Source organism: Trachemys scripta, chromosome 7, assembly GCF_013100865.1.
Source record: "Trachemys scripta elegans isolate TJP31775 chromosome 7, CAS_Tse_1.0, whole genome shotgun sequence".
NCBI classification, from domain to species: Eukaryota; Metazoa; Chordata; order Testudines; family Emydidae; genus Trachemys; species Trachemys scripta.
Genome location: NC_048304.1, coordinates 89,769,759 through 89,784,898, shown reverse-complemented (window position 1 = coordinate 89,784,898; position 15,140 = coordinate 89,769,759). Strand labels below are relative to the sequence as shown.

The 15,140-nt window shown below is 41.6% G+C and overlaps 1 protein-coding gene across 1 annotated transcript in view; it reads right to left on the bottom strand.

The window, feature by feature from the left end:
• Positions 1 to 15,140, bottom strand: part of PCDH15 (protocadherin related 15) — a 698,694-nt gene that overhangs the window by 69,946 nt on the left and 613,608 nt on the right. The gene's annotated exons all lie outside the window — the stretch shown is intronic.

The following is a 15,140-nucleotide window of genomic DNA, read 5'->3' as shown; positions in this document are numbered from 1 at the left end:
CTCCACAGTGTCTGTGCTGAAGGTAGTATTCTCCCCTTCCCTCCCCCGGACACACACACACACATCCCGGCCTCTGGCTTTTTTGCCCAGTATAAAGGGGGTTGGAGTGGTGCTGAGGATCTCATCACTGGTGTTTACATGACCAAACCATGTCATGTTATCTGCCAGCTACTGAATAAACCATCCCTATAACATTCTAGCGTTTATTGGTAGCCGGTCATCCAAGTACTGACATGGTGAAACCGTTTTTTAGTTTGTAATTGAAGCCAAACTTAGCCGATGCTGCTGGTACTGATATTATTATCAGTACCAGGGTCTGGGTCTCGGTCTATAATTCATAGTTCATCATAAAACAAAACAAAACAAAAAACTGCTTGAGGCGGGGTGGGAGGGTATCTACCAAGAAGCCCAAATGAAACTGGATACAGCCAGTCAAGGTGGTCTGTGAAAAACAATAGCTGAGCCCGGTATCTTTGAAAGGCAACCATTAATCATTGTTAAGGATTTTCTCTTCCTCAATAATCCATGACCTAGAAGGTGAGGAATAAAACCATTTTACCAACTCCTAAAGTGTATCTTTCTGTTTTGAAAATGGGGGAAACTAGGAAAGGGATTTAATAAGCACATGTGGAGGGGACACAGGGAAGAGGAGTCTCTCTCTTGACAGCAACACAATGTTGACTGGAGAACCAGTGGTCAAAGAGAAAGGGATTGATTTCAAGGGACGTAAACAGTTCACTTCTTGTTTTCTTCTCTGTAACTAAGCAAAGAATGCCTTATCTAGTTTAGCTGCGAGAAGTGTAAATGTAGATATGTTAAGCAAACTATTTCTTATGTATAATTCCATTTTCTATCTATTTTAATGTTGTTTTTATTAAGATTATTGCTGCATGGGCAATTTCACACTGATTTCTTTTAAGAAAGGTGGTGAAGGGTAAAGAGTTTCCGGAACCTACATCCCCTTCTCAGTTTCCGTCCGGGGTAAAGACAATGGTGTTCTCTCCCAGTGAAATGTATCCATCAGGCTGTGGTGGACAAACACATGACAAAATACTAAGGAGGAGAGGACAGATGATACTGGTATTGGTCACAATCACACAGTGGAGCATTGCTTGCATTTTGGATCAGTACATTGTGAGTGCATTTCTTAGAATTCAGACATCTACCTTTCCGACTGTCTACAAGTCAGGTAGATGTGTAAATACTATACAATCATCATCATCATCATGTTCCTATTACGCTACTGGTGTTTAGGGCAGCAACAAAGCTCCTCCACTCCTATCTGTTTCTGGTAAATTTTTAAATGGTTTCCCAGATGTGCCCCTATAAAATAGTCCCAGTTATTTGTGGGGCTAAAATATGAGCCCAACACTGAGTTTGAAAATCAGTGCATAAATGTCTAACTAACTCACAAAAATGGGTCAGATTTTTCCTTATAATAACCCTACTGATTTCAGTGATCTTTAATAAGGATCCCACTTCAAACCATAATTTAATCTTGTATGTTTTGAGTTTAATTTATTATGCTAAACATTCTACTCCATGTACTGTGAGCTAAATTGAGTACAAGGTGGGAACCAAAAATTACAAATATGAGATTTAACATGTTTTCTAGTATTAATAATACTTGTTTAAAAATTGAATGATAGTTGATAACATACAGAAATAAAACTCAATGGCAGTATATAATCTGTGGATTGTGGACAGATTAGAAAGGCTCCTTTCAGTTCTATTAAGATCCATCTTCTCTATTTGTTCTCAGGGAGCTTTAAATCCTCCATTTATTCACAAATGAGATTAGAAAGCCTCCATCCAGAGTAACAATCATAGAATCATAGAATATCAGAGTTGGAAGGGACCTCAAGAGGTCATCTAGTCCAACCCCCTGCTCAAAGCAGGACCAATTCCCAGCTAAATCATCCCAGCCAGGGCTTTGTCAAGCCGGGCCTTAAAAACCTCCAAGGAAGGAGACTCCACCACCTCCCTAGGTAACGCATTCCAGTGTTTCACCACCCTCCAACAATGGACGCCTCTATATTTAAAACTAACACTCTGTATAATCCACACAGAAGACTACACATTTACTGTACAATAAATAGCAATGAAATAGTTTATGGAAAAAAATCATGTTCATGCATGCCTCCCTGTCTGCCTGCCCTGTCCCTGCGCCACTCTGGGAAGCGGAAAGAACTTGGGGGAGGAGAGGCACAGGGGTGTGTGTGGCTGTTGCTTCAGGCACCGCCCCCAGCAACTCTCATTGGCCGCGGTTCCCCGTTCCCGGCGAATGGGAGCTGCTGGGGGTGGTGCCTGAAGCAACAGCCACACACACCCCTGCGCCCCTCCTTCCCCAGGTTCTGTCGGCTTCCTGGAGTGGCATGGGGGCAGGGCAGGCAGGAAGCTTGCCCTGCCCCCCAAACCCTCCTGCAGCCGAACTCCCTGCCCTGAGGCCCCTGCCACACCCCAACCCCCTGCTGCACCCCAGCCCACTGCCCTGAGCCCCCTGCTGCACCCTGCACCCGACTCCCTGCCCTGAACCCCGCTGCATCCTTCACTCCAACCTCCTGTCCTGAGCCCCCTGCCGCACCTGCACCCTGACCCCGTGCCACACTCCTAACCCCTCCTGTATCCCACACCCCAGCTCCCTGCCCTGAGCCCCCGCCACATCCCACACCCCTCCTGCCCCCCTGGGTGCAGGGAGGGGCGGAGTTGGGTGGGCATTTCAGGGAAGGGGTTGGAATGGGGGCAAGGAAGGGGTGGGAAGAGGCGTGGCAGGGGCAGGGCCTCATGGAAGGGGTGGAGTGGGGGCGGGGGGAGGTGTCAGTAAATGCGGCCCTCAGGCCAATGTACTAGTTCTCATGTGGCCCTTGTGGTCATTTGAGTTTGAGACCCCTGTTCTAGAATAAGGAAGGGCATGAAAACTCTTCCACCAAGAATGCACATGTAGAAGGCACCTATAATTTGGCTCTGGAGATGTGGAGCACAAAGGGGGTACAGGTCATCATTGTTTGTATTCCTCATGAATTTTGTCTGGAAAAATGGGAGGTAAGGCCATGGCTCTGTCACCTCTGCACACCAGCAAGTGCTAGCAAGAGAGGGCTGGCTAGACTTTTTTGGTATGCAGAGTCCTACTTCTTAGCATGATTCCTTTAGAACCCAGAAGAAATGATGTCTTACTGCCTTCTGACAATGGAAACAACCAAGCAACTTCATGCTTTCTCTTATGCTGCCCCTCATGCTTAGGAGGAGCTTTTCATAAACATTTGCAAAACTAGCTCATTCTCCTTTATATAATCCCCCTCACAACTCTCCTTTCCTGCGATGCCTACACAAAACTTGACAATGATTAGGCTGGTGATGTGCTAAGACCACTGCCTACCATGCTGAAAAATACAGCCTCATTTCCTTGACCTCCCTGTCTGCCTCTCTGTATCCCTCTGTTTTCTCTTGTATTATACTTTGGAAGCTTTCTGGGGCAGAGACCATCTTTTTGTCCTGTGTTTGTATAGCGTCTGGCATAGTGGGGTTTTGTTCCATGACTAGGGCTCCTCAGTGCTATAATATAAATATAATAATAATAAATAATAATAATGGCCTTATGCTGATGGTCTTTTCTCCCCTCCCCAGTATGGATTTGCCTTATAAGGGACATAATTTAACCCTTTCAATAAACAGCAAAAATTATTACTAAAATTGCCTCAATAGACTGGCTTACTCAAATGTTCCATAGTATCTGGATCTCTGTGTATAGGTTTTAGGTGTGATGGGGCTATAACCTATCATTTTTTCATATATGAAAAACCACATTTCCTCTCAGTGTTTTATGGGCATCACTGGGGAACAAACTACAAATTCTGATCCAAACCATGTGTGTGTTAGGAGAAAATGAGAATTCTTCACAAAAACGGAGTCAGTTCTAAAGAAGAGTATGGATGAAAAATTGCATAACATCCAGGCTACAGATATTGAACAATCAAATAAAATACACCTCTACCTTGATATAACGCTGTCCTCGGGAGCCAAAAAATCTTACCGCTTTATAGGTGAAACCGCGTTATATAGAATTTGCTTTGATCCACCAGAGTGCACAGCCCCCCCCCCCCCCCCGGAGAACTGCTTTACCGCGTTATATCCGAATTTGTGTTATATCAGGTCGCGTTATATCAAGGTTGAGGTGTAGTTTTAATAATTTACTGACAAATTCCAAGGCACTTATTTAAAATCTCTAAAATTAATAGTTCAGTTGATTAGGAATGTGGTAGGTGTTGAACCTAGATTTAATGGCCAAAACTGTGTCAAGACAAATAATTCCAGATCTTGGGTGCACATCCTCTAAAGAATTATGATCCAGAGTTCTTACACTGATAGATATATCACCAGTTCAAATATCCCGGACCAGAGGTCTTGACGCAGTAAGCGAAATGCAAACTGATCGTTAAACCAAGGAACAGAAGAATTGTTCTGTGCATCATATTTTAAAATATTGGCCCTAATCCTCAAATGTGTCAAACTCAAGCCCCAGCACTAAGCCACCTTTCCTCTTTATGCATTTGAAATTTTGCCCTTTGTCTCTATGGGTGAAACGTGTCCTTGATATCAATGAGAATTTTGCCACTGACAACAGTGGGGCCGGGATTTCACCCTATGTACCTTGGTTTACCCACCTGTATAATGGGGATAATAATACTTTACTAACAGAGGGGGCTGTGAAAGTCATGACCAAAATGGATGCCTAAATTGAAGCTTCTAAATCCATATATAGCCACTCAAATAAAAGTGGATTCATTTTCAGACATGCCAAGTACCCAAAATCTCAGGGATATAGAGCACATGGAACTCCTTGGATGAAAGTTGCCAAGTGCAAATCATTCCAAGTAAGACAGATTCTTTATATCCTGATTTCAACTGTCCTTAATTTCCAATTTTCCTTTGCACCTTTAATTGTACTCTGATAAAACAATGAAACTTAGTGTTATGTTCAGGGCCGGCTCCAGGGTTTTTGCCGCCCCAAGCGGCGCAAAAAAAAAAAAAAAAAAAAAAAAGCCGCGATCGCGATCTGCGACAGCAATTCAGTGGGAGGTCCTTCGCTCCGAGCGAGAGTGAGGGACCGTCCGCCGAATTGCCGCCCAATAGCCAATAGCTGGATGTGCTGCCCCCCCCTTCCCTCCCCCGGAGTGGCCGCCCCAAGCACCTGCTTGGTAAGCTGGTGCCGGCCCTGGTCATGTTCAATTTTACCAAATCACTAGAGAGAGCCTGTGAGCTGTCATTCACATAATATGCTAAAGTCCTTTTAACACAAGGTAGGTATGTTTGTTATTCCTGTAATTTGTCATGAAGGTAAATATTTTTGTCACTTTATTGGGAGAGATATATGATGTCTCAAGGGTTGTGATATGACTGTCAAAGAAGAGAAAGAGCTCAAGTTAATCTTAATATTATGGTAATATATCTTTCTTTTGCTTATCTAGCAGAAATAAATATGCTGATGTCTCCTGAATTCTTTTATGAATGATTACTGATAAATATTTATGTCCTTAGAATTATCGGGCTAAATTTAATGGTGATGTAACTGGGCATTATTCCATCTGTATGGAGTTCCTACCCGAGGTTAGCTTGAGCCCTGTTTTCTCTTTTTATAAACTAGTCACATTTTTATGATCGTCAAATATTGTTATGTACTTTAGGCCTCGATATTAAGAGTATTTAACACTTTGTCATTAATGTTACATTTCATAACTTCTTTGGCAATTCTCTCTTGAAACAACAAATAAGAATTCAGAATGATAATAAATAAATATTGCTAGTTCCAACATATAGCAAATCACTAGCAAAATTAAAATATTTTCATTTCATTGGCTGCTAGAAATGAAAACAGAACCAACATTGGGTTCCCAAAAGGTTACTTTATCTTCCAAGAGGGAATGGTAAGCTTTAGTTTTGCCTGTTACTACATTCAAAATCCCACACCCTACTCTGAAGCCCAGTACGGCAAACTCGGCAGGATGCAAAGTATGACTATGCTGCTGTTGACATAACACAAATCCTGACATTTTTCTTAAAAACACAGAAACAAAATTGCACTTTCTGAATTTTTTGATTGTAAATTGTTACAATAGTGATAGAGTTTCTAGGAGAACTGATGGGGAGGACAAATGTAAGATAAAGTCTGGAAATGTCTGGGTCTCACAGTTGATCAATAGCAGAGTCAAGGTGGGATTTGGAGGGCAGGAAATGAAAGAGGAGTTCAGAGGAGGAGAGAAGATGCACAAGGATGCATGAGGAGAGAAGTATATGGTATTGGACTAATTAACATAGATCCTTCTGGTGGTGTTTCTATAGAAATAGCAAGTTACAGTATGTTTTTGCACATTTTGATTTCTGGCTCTCTGTGTGTCTGAACCTTACACTATAGCTGCTCCCAAAGCAAGCCCAAGAGTCCACAGAAGATTGGGAGATGTATGGATAGAATGCTGCATCTGGAGATCGGCATAATAGGAGGCAGTCAGAGAATTCTGAGACTCTAGGGTAAAAAAGCAGTCCATTGGAAAAGTAACACTGTAGGTAGGTGACAGTGTAATGAAACATAGTGGCAAAGAGAAAAGATCCCCCAAAATGGACAAAATAAGGAATAAACCAATGGTTAGAACAAACTGACTGCAATATAAAACTAAAACACAAAGCATAAATTCTGGTGCTTCAAAAGCAGTGGGCTAGCAGCTGTGGGCTAGCTTTTAGAATTTCAAATACTCACCAAGCTGTATATTCCTGCAGGCATCAAATGATATTGCAAGCAAAAAAATGATATTTTATGTGCCAGCAACATTTGAATATGCCATCTGCTTAGTGCCACTAAACAAGAAAAGAAAAGGAGTTCATTCATTTTATGAGCCCCTTTAGCATATTTTGACTCATGATTAAGGGTGACCTTGCTAGGGAATCTGGAATACAATTGGGACTAATAATGGGTTTCCAACTCTAGGTTGCTAGTTTGAATCTAGCTCAAGTCAGTAGTGACAAAAGTTGTTACCATCTGATGGCTGGTTTAGTAGCTTATGAATTAATGGTTTCAGTGAAGTCTCTAATGACCATCACAAACAAGCCACCAACATAACTGTCATCCCCACTGGTAGTTTCAGTAAAAAGGTCAAGGATTTTGCTGTAGAATGAGCTCTCTATCACTCTCCTCCAGGTCAGGTTAGAGGTACATTAACAGAATGGTGTGGGGATGCACTCTCAGCAAGTTTGCAGATGACACTAAACTAGGAGGCTTGGTAGATACACTAGAGGGTAGGGATCGGATACAGAGGGACCTAGACAAATTAGAGGAAATTAACTAATATCTTTATTAATGATCTGGAGGATGGTGTGGACTGCACTCTCAGCAAGTTTGCAGATGACACTAAACTAGGAGGCGTGGTAGATACACTAGAGGGTAGGGATCGGATACAGAGGGACCTAGACAAATTAGAGGATTGGGCCGAAAAAAACCTGATGAGGTTCAACAAGGACAAGTGCAGAGTCCTGCACTTAGGACGGAAGAATCCCATGCACTGCTACAGACTAGGGACCGAATGGCTAGGTAGCAGTTCTGCAGAAAAGGACCTAGGGGTCACAGTGGACGAGAAGCTGGATATGAGTCAACAGTGTGCTCTTGTTGCCAAGAAGGCTAACGGCATTTTGGGCTGTATAAGTAGGGGCATTGCCAGCAGATCGAGGAACGTGATCGTTCCCCTTTATTCGACATTGGTGAGGCCTCATCTGGAATACTGTGTCCAGTTTTGGGCCCCACACTACAAGAAGGATGTGGAAAAATTAGAGAGAGTCCAGCGGAGGGCAACAAAAATGATTAGGGGTCTGGAGCACATGACTTATGAGGAGAGGCTGAGGGAACTGGGATTGTTTAGTCTCCAGAAGAGAAGAATGAGGGGGGATTTGATAGCAGCCTTCAACTACCTGAAGGGGGGTTCCAAAGAGGATGGAGCTCAGCTGTTCTCAGTGGTGGCAGATGACAGAACAAGGAGCAATGGTCTCAAGTTGTAGTGGGGGAGGTCCAGGTTGGATATCAGGAAAAACTATTTCACTAAGAGGGTGGTGAAACACTGGAATGCGTTACCTAGGGAGGTGGTGGAGTCTCCTTCCTTGGAGGTTTTTAAGGCCCGGCTTGACAAAGTCCTGGCTGGGATGATTTAGCTGGGAATTGGTCCTGCTTTGAGCAGGGGGTTGGACTAGATGACTTCTTGAGGTCCCTTCCAACTCTGATATTCTATGATTCTATGATGCCTGCAGTGCTGATACTACCCAAACTGTGGCTGTTCTCTGTAGAGGCATTCAAGCTTTAGAGATGTCAAAAAAGCACCTTTCATGAAGGTCACATTAATCTGGGTTTGTTTGTTACATTGTTCTTACAGATGTTCTCTATTTAAAAAAATGATCAAAGTCTAGTAGAAATATTGCAGATCTGTATCTTTGAAAATTTATCTGAGCTTCCACTGAAGTCAATGGAAAATATAGGTGCTCAGCACCTTTAAAATCTGGCCTGAACTTTAGTTCAGGTGTCAAAATACTGGTTTAGAAATCTTACTTTAGATACCCAGGTTTGAAAATGTTAACATTAATTATTATACTCTAGACACCAACATTTTAAATAAAATATAATTAATAAACAAAGAACTACACAAGAGAAAAAATATATTCTTTAGTAAAAGTTTTAGAGGATTGACATATTATCTAGAGATATGTTCCTAGAAAGAAATTATTTTTGAGTTTGAAATTACCATAGTATTATTCTTAGTACATCAAGCAGCTTCCTGCCAGACTCCAAATGTCAAAGCAGAGGTGCATGTGCACTGCTGTCATGGCTAATACTTTTCAAAGTGGATTTCCACACTACCTCTGCTTAACATGTTCTTTTCTCCCTAGAGATTATTTTGTCACTTTTAAATGGCATTTTAACTAATAAAAGACCAACTGGAAAAATAGATAGATAGAGTCATGATAGAGTCACTTATACTAAGATGTATGTCCTCTTCTATATACAAAAGTATAAATGGAAAAGATAAAACTAAATTTCTAAAGGAAAACATTTTTCAAAGCATCTGTGATGCAGGCTCAATGACACTCTTCCATCAATATCATGATCAGGATATCATTTTCAGTTATAGGAAAGAGAAAGCATACAAAAGGGGCTAAAACAATTGAAATACAGGCAGAAAATAACAAAATGAGATTTAATTTGGAGAAAAATAAAAAAATGCCAGTTTTCTATTTGCATGCACTGCTCTTACTGCACATTTACACACATGGCTTTAGACATGAACTTACTGATGGATTTAGATGGCCACATTACGTGATAGTTAACATCAAACTAATCTTTGCAAGGAATGTAAGTAAAAAAATAATCCCCAGCCCCCTGTGCCTCATCACACAAAAAGCTATCTTATAAAACAATTACTTTTCGATAAGAATATCAATTGTATTAATTCATAGGGAAATATCTGAACTGTGAGTAAAATTATGATATTGTAAAAGGACACGGTGATTTTACTGGAATTAACGTATGATGCTTTACTTCTTCATGCCTTACTCAAAAAAAAAAAAAATCAAACGGTAACAAAGGAATGTTAGTTAACATTTTTAAGTGCACACACAAAAAATAGAAATGGTCTGAAATGAGAATTCTGTCAGCCACAATGTAAGAATAAGGTTAACCAGAGGAGATACAAATGCATTACAGACTCCATTAGATCTATCGTCATCAAACTGTTCTGTTGGCTTCAGCCACTTCCAGCGATATTAATTCACTGATTTTAATCTGGCAAACTACCTTTTCTGGAAAATTGTTTTCACCTTTATGGCCCAAACTTCCAAATTCTTACCCACACAAATAGGCCTTATAAATTTTGGTGAATTCAGCACAAAACCTGCCCATACAATTAGCCGGAATGTTATCTGCTTACTTGAATGCACTTGGGCAAGCAAAGTCTTAGACACAAGAGTAGCAGAAATCAAAACACTTTGCATAAACTAGCACAAATGTATTTGGGAGAGAACTGACACTGGAAGAGTTTTCTCGGCCATTTTGAAAAGCTCTATTATTTATAGAATGGATTTGTCAAACAAGAATGTTTGTTGATAATCTGCCTACATAAAACAAAGATTTTTTTTCATAAAGTTCATAAAGGTTAAGTGGTCAAATCAAGAAACAGAAACAATATGAATGTGACTTAAGTGACCAACACACAGCACAAGTAGTAAATAACGAACTATAGTGTCAAATTGTTTGCACGAACTATTTGCTGAACAATTCTCAATAACAAACAAAATGAATAAAAATTGTGATTTATTTGCACAAAGTTCATTAAAAAAAAGACAAAGGGCAAAGTTCATTTGATTAAATGGTCACAATGAATAATTTGAAGTTTATTCCTTAATTTGTAGATTATAAAGCCAAAAGGGATCAGTGTGATCATCTAGTCTGATTCACATGGGTAGTCCCAATGTAATCAATAAGACTGCTCATGAAAACAAGCATACTCGTATGAATATGGATTGGTGGCATCACGCCTCTAACCAATTAAATCCTCTGGAAAGGAAAAGAAAACTTTTACAAGGGCCTCGAAAGGGTAAAAGCCAGAATCAATGACTGTAGCCTTTTGTGTTGCACCATATGGTGGATATAATCAATTCTTTAAAAACCAGAGGTTCTAGAGGTTTAGATCTAAGGGAATATTTATCAATTAAACAGTTTCTATTTTAAAAAACACTTCTTAGGAATAGAGAGTTTGAGGGAAAGTATTAAGATAAAAGTGAACTATGAAATAATTGGGTCTAGACAACAGGTGAATAGTCTAAGCTTATTAATTTTTTTAACAGATGGATTATTTTCTTTCTTTCTTTCTTTCCTTCCTTCCCTTTCTTTTTGGCACTTGATGCCTAAGTCAGTCAAATGGATGGAGAAAAGAGAATAATTGGAATAATTTTAGCCATAGTTTTATCACAGTCCACTAAAGTTATTTAACAGTTCTAAAGTTAACCTTATACTTTTAGCCTGCTCAGATAATGATTTAATGAACAAAGGCTTTAAGAAATGTTCACCTGACTGTTCTATTCACGTTCTTATACTATGCCCATCACTGTGGTATCTTACCACCTACTGGCACATAGCTGTAGTGACATGAAAAGAGCAACTTGAAGTACATATTTAAACTTTTCACTTCCCCATCACTTCAGACATTAAATTATCAAAATAAAGAAAATACTTAGGAAAAATAAGTCATATTTTAAAATCAGAGAAATTAGAATTGGGAAAGCAAAATGTTTGAGAAAATGTGCCAATAAGACTCCATTACAGTGAAAAGTCAATTTCCTCCTTTAATCCTCCAAAGGTAATGTGTGTCACTTAAAATAGTTTGAGTGTATTGTGTAGAATGAAGTCAGTTTCTAATAATGAGGTGAAAAGTAAAAGGTGTATGAAAAACCCAATTGATATGCAAAATAACCACAATAATCCAATATGAAATTCAAAACAAATCTCAGAATGCAAAATGCATAGATTAATAGCTGTGATTAGTACATGTTTATTTTTAATTCACACAGTCATAACAAAAAGCATGAGATAACATTTGACCATGGGAATGACAGCAGAGAATGAACATCTATGACTGTCTGAATTCCTGAAGACACAGAATTGCATAAAAGGGACGCAATGAAAGAAGGCAGGGGTTTCTATAATTCCAAGCAGTGACCTGTTCTGTTTTAGCCCTTAAAATTTTGTTCTGGCACAAATGTAACAAAATTAATTAGAATAGTAATACAAGCAATTACCCAGACTGCTGTTCCAGCTGTCTCACCATTGCAGTCCCAGGTGAAATGTTTCCAGAATGAAAGGGAAGCCCAAATAGCCAGGGCTTCCTCCTAATAGCAACCATTATCCACTTCAGTTGTTTCACCACCATGGCTCCCCAATTGACAAAATTTCTGGAGGGGGCAACTTAATAGATTGCATTTATTTTTTGAGGAAGTGGTTTAATTTTATTTGTTATTTTGATTCCAAAATTAAGAGACATCAGCATCTAGTAGAAGTTCTCTCTTAGAAAATCCAGTCTCCCCTCCACCATTTCAGATCCTTAACCCTTGCTCCAGCCCCTTTGTGCTACTCAGGTGGCACAAATGTGATGGAAAACTGCCCTGAGAAGGTAGGTGGGGATTATTTTGCATCAGGGAATCCACAAGTGGCCTAGCCAGCCTTATGTAACCTCCCTCAGTACTTTTCCACATCATTGGGAACATGTGGAGCGCGTGGTCAATACTGTATGTGTTCTAATAATCCAGGACTGATGGCACTGGGCCATTAACAAGGGGCTAGTAGTGCCCAGATAAATTAAAGCAGCCGTCAAGCTGCTCTAACTTCTGGTAAGGGCCAAATTAGCTTCCAGCTACTCCCAGGTTCTAAGGAATGCAAAGATGGCTTAAATAGCGGCGGCTCCAGGCACCAGTGCTCCAAGCGCGTGCCTGGGGTGGTAAGCCACGGGAGGTGCACTGCCGGTCCCTACGAGGGCGGCAGTCAGGCAGCCTTCGGCGGCTGCCTGAGGGAGGTCGCCAGTCCCGCGGCTTTGGTGGCAATTCGGCGGCGGGTACACCGAAGCCTCGGGACCGGCAGACCTCCTGCAGGCATGCCGCCGAAGGCAGCCTGCCTGCCGTGCTTGGGGCAGCAAAAAAGCTAGAGCTGCCCCTGAGCTTAAAGTCACCTTTGTCCAACCCCTCCGGTCCTGCACCAATGCATACGGCTAACCTTAAGGATCTGGGCCACCACATGGTATTATCTTTGGAGAATTCTTTTGTGATTTAGTGCTGATTGAAAAAATTCTTTAAAGCCCTTTCTAATGGATAATAGAGTATTAATGCACTTTGGGAAACATTTTGGAAAAGGGAGGAAATGATTTTGTGACAGCTGATTTATCAAAAATGTGTGGCTGTGTGAAACTGTTTGCAGATTTCGAAAATTAGAAGTAGCCTTGGCCATATGTGCAGGTGAAATTGAATTTATCACACAGTTCTGCAGTTTCTCACTTGTTATCATCAACACATACACAAACTTTAAAATATAGGGACTAAAGTCTAGTGTATATCTACACTACAGCTGGGATCTGTGCCTCCCAGCCCAGGCAGCCAAATGCACATTAGCTCTGCTCAAGCTAGCACACTAAAAATATTTTTACAGTGTTGCCAATAGGTAGCATAGGCAGTGGCTTAGGCTATCCACCCGAGTAGGTATCAGGGCATCTGGGTGGTTCTGACTCCTGATTACACGGATATTTTTAGTGCGCTACTTGGAGCAGGGCTAGCACGTCTTTCTACCTGAGCTGGGAAGCACGCTCCCAGTTGCAATGTACACATATCTATAGAGCCACTTTGTGTAACATAGGATCTTTCCCTGTCTATACATATGCCTACTTGTTGAAATTGATACTATATAGATTTAAAAGGAACCAAAGGTTGACTATATTAGTAGTAAAATCAACATTTTATTTTAGCCACTTTTCTTCAGATGTTGTGATCTCAGTTTATAATAGGGCCAATTTTGATATTAATGCTACTTGTTGATTAGTATGTGGGAGAAAAATCTCAGTTAAGATATTTTAAATAGAGGCAACAAGTTACAGAACCTTTAGAAGCCTGCTTTTGGACCTTTTGTCTCTCCTTCCATGGAGCATTGACCTTAAACATGTCGAATGATTGGTATGGCTGTAGCAAAGGTCTTCATGTTTTATATCAGCTGATCACTGGACTAGTAATTAAAATTAACTGTCTTAACAATGGTTTTTAATATGCTAACATATATTTAAGATCCTCTTTCTGTTTCCATTTCCTGAGAAAAGGTGGAAGAATTTTAAAGAGTGGTCTTTTATTGGCCTTTCATCTACTTAAAATCATCTTTCTAAAAAATCTGCAATAGGATATTGCTTTATCTGCTGTAAATGGGCTTCTATTGAATGGAACATTTTCCACTACCAATCAGTTTTATTGTCCTTCTCTCCCATTTAAGTGTGGGTCCATTGCTAATGTATTCTTAAGTCTAGATTTTTCTCCCTCTCCCCCCACCTTTTTAACGTGTCTGCATGACAGCTTTTATTTTATTTTTTACTCCAAAAAACTTCATTACATTTAACAACAGATGAATTTAGGGTTACCATATTTCAATCCTGCAAAAAAAGGACACTCCACAGGGCCCTGGCCCCACCCCAACCCGCCCCAAGGTCTCCGCCCCAACTCCGCCCCCGGCCCCGCCCCAACTCCACCCCTTCCCCAAAGTCCCCGCCTCAACTCCGCCCCCAGGGTGACCAGAGCAAAAAAAAAAAAAAAAAAACGGCGGCAGAGGGAGGCCTGGGAGACACAGGGGAGCGCAGGGCCCAGTTGAGTGAGTCTGGCCTGGCCCCGAGCACAGGCAGGACTCGGGCGGTACCTGGAGGGAGAGTAGGGGGGCGGCCAGTCGTGTCTGGGCTGGCTGCCCAACTGGTGCAGTCCCACGGGCGGCCCCGGGGCAGGGGCATCGGCAGCCCCGTTCGCTCCCCTGCGGGACCCGAGCAGGATGGGGGGGCTGGGGCCTGCTGCCCCCACTCCGGGGCCGCCTGCAGGATTGCACTAGCTGGGTCCCCACAGCAGGCCTGGGCTCAGGGGGTTCACACCTCGGGCGCCAGAGCCGCAGCCGCCGAGCGTCACATGCTTGGCCGCTTCCCCCCGCGGCAGTGGGAACTGCAGGAGCAGCTGCTCCTGAGTCCAGGTGTCCAGTTGGGAGAAGGAACAGCCGCCATCTGGCCCCGGAAAGTTGGAGCCCGGGGAGAGGCAGTCCCCTTACCATGCCTCCCTATTTTCCTGGACATGTCCTGCTTTTTGTAAATTCCTCCTGGACGGGGATTTGAGGACCAAAAAGCAGGACATGTCCGGGAAAATCCGGACGTATGGTAACCCTAGATGAATTTAAGAATAATATACAGAGGTCATCTGATGGTCTTCAATGGGTACCATCTCTCTTTCTAGCAAATTACTCTTCATAACTCATAATTATTAGTAAGACATGAGTGAGCAAAGGACATGAATTGTAATTTCATAAGAAGTATTAGAATTTTTATTCAAGCCACAAAATA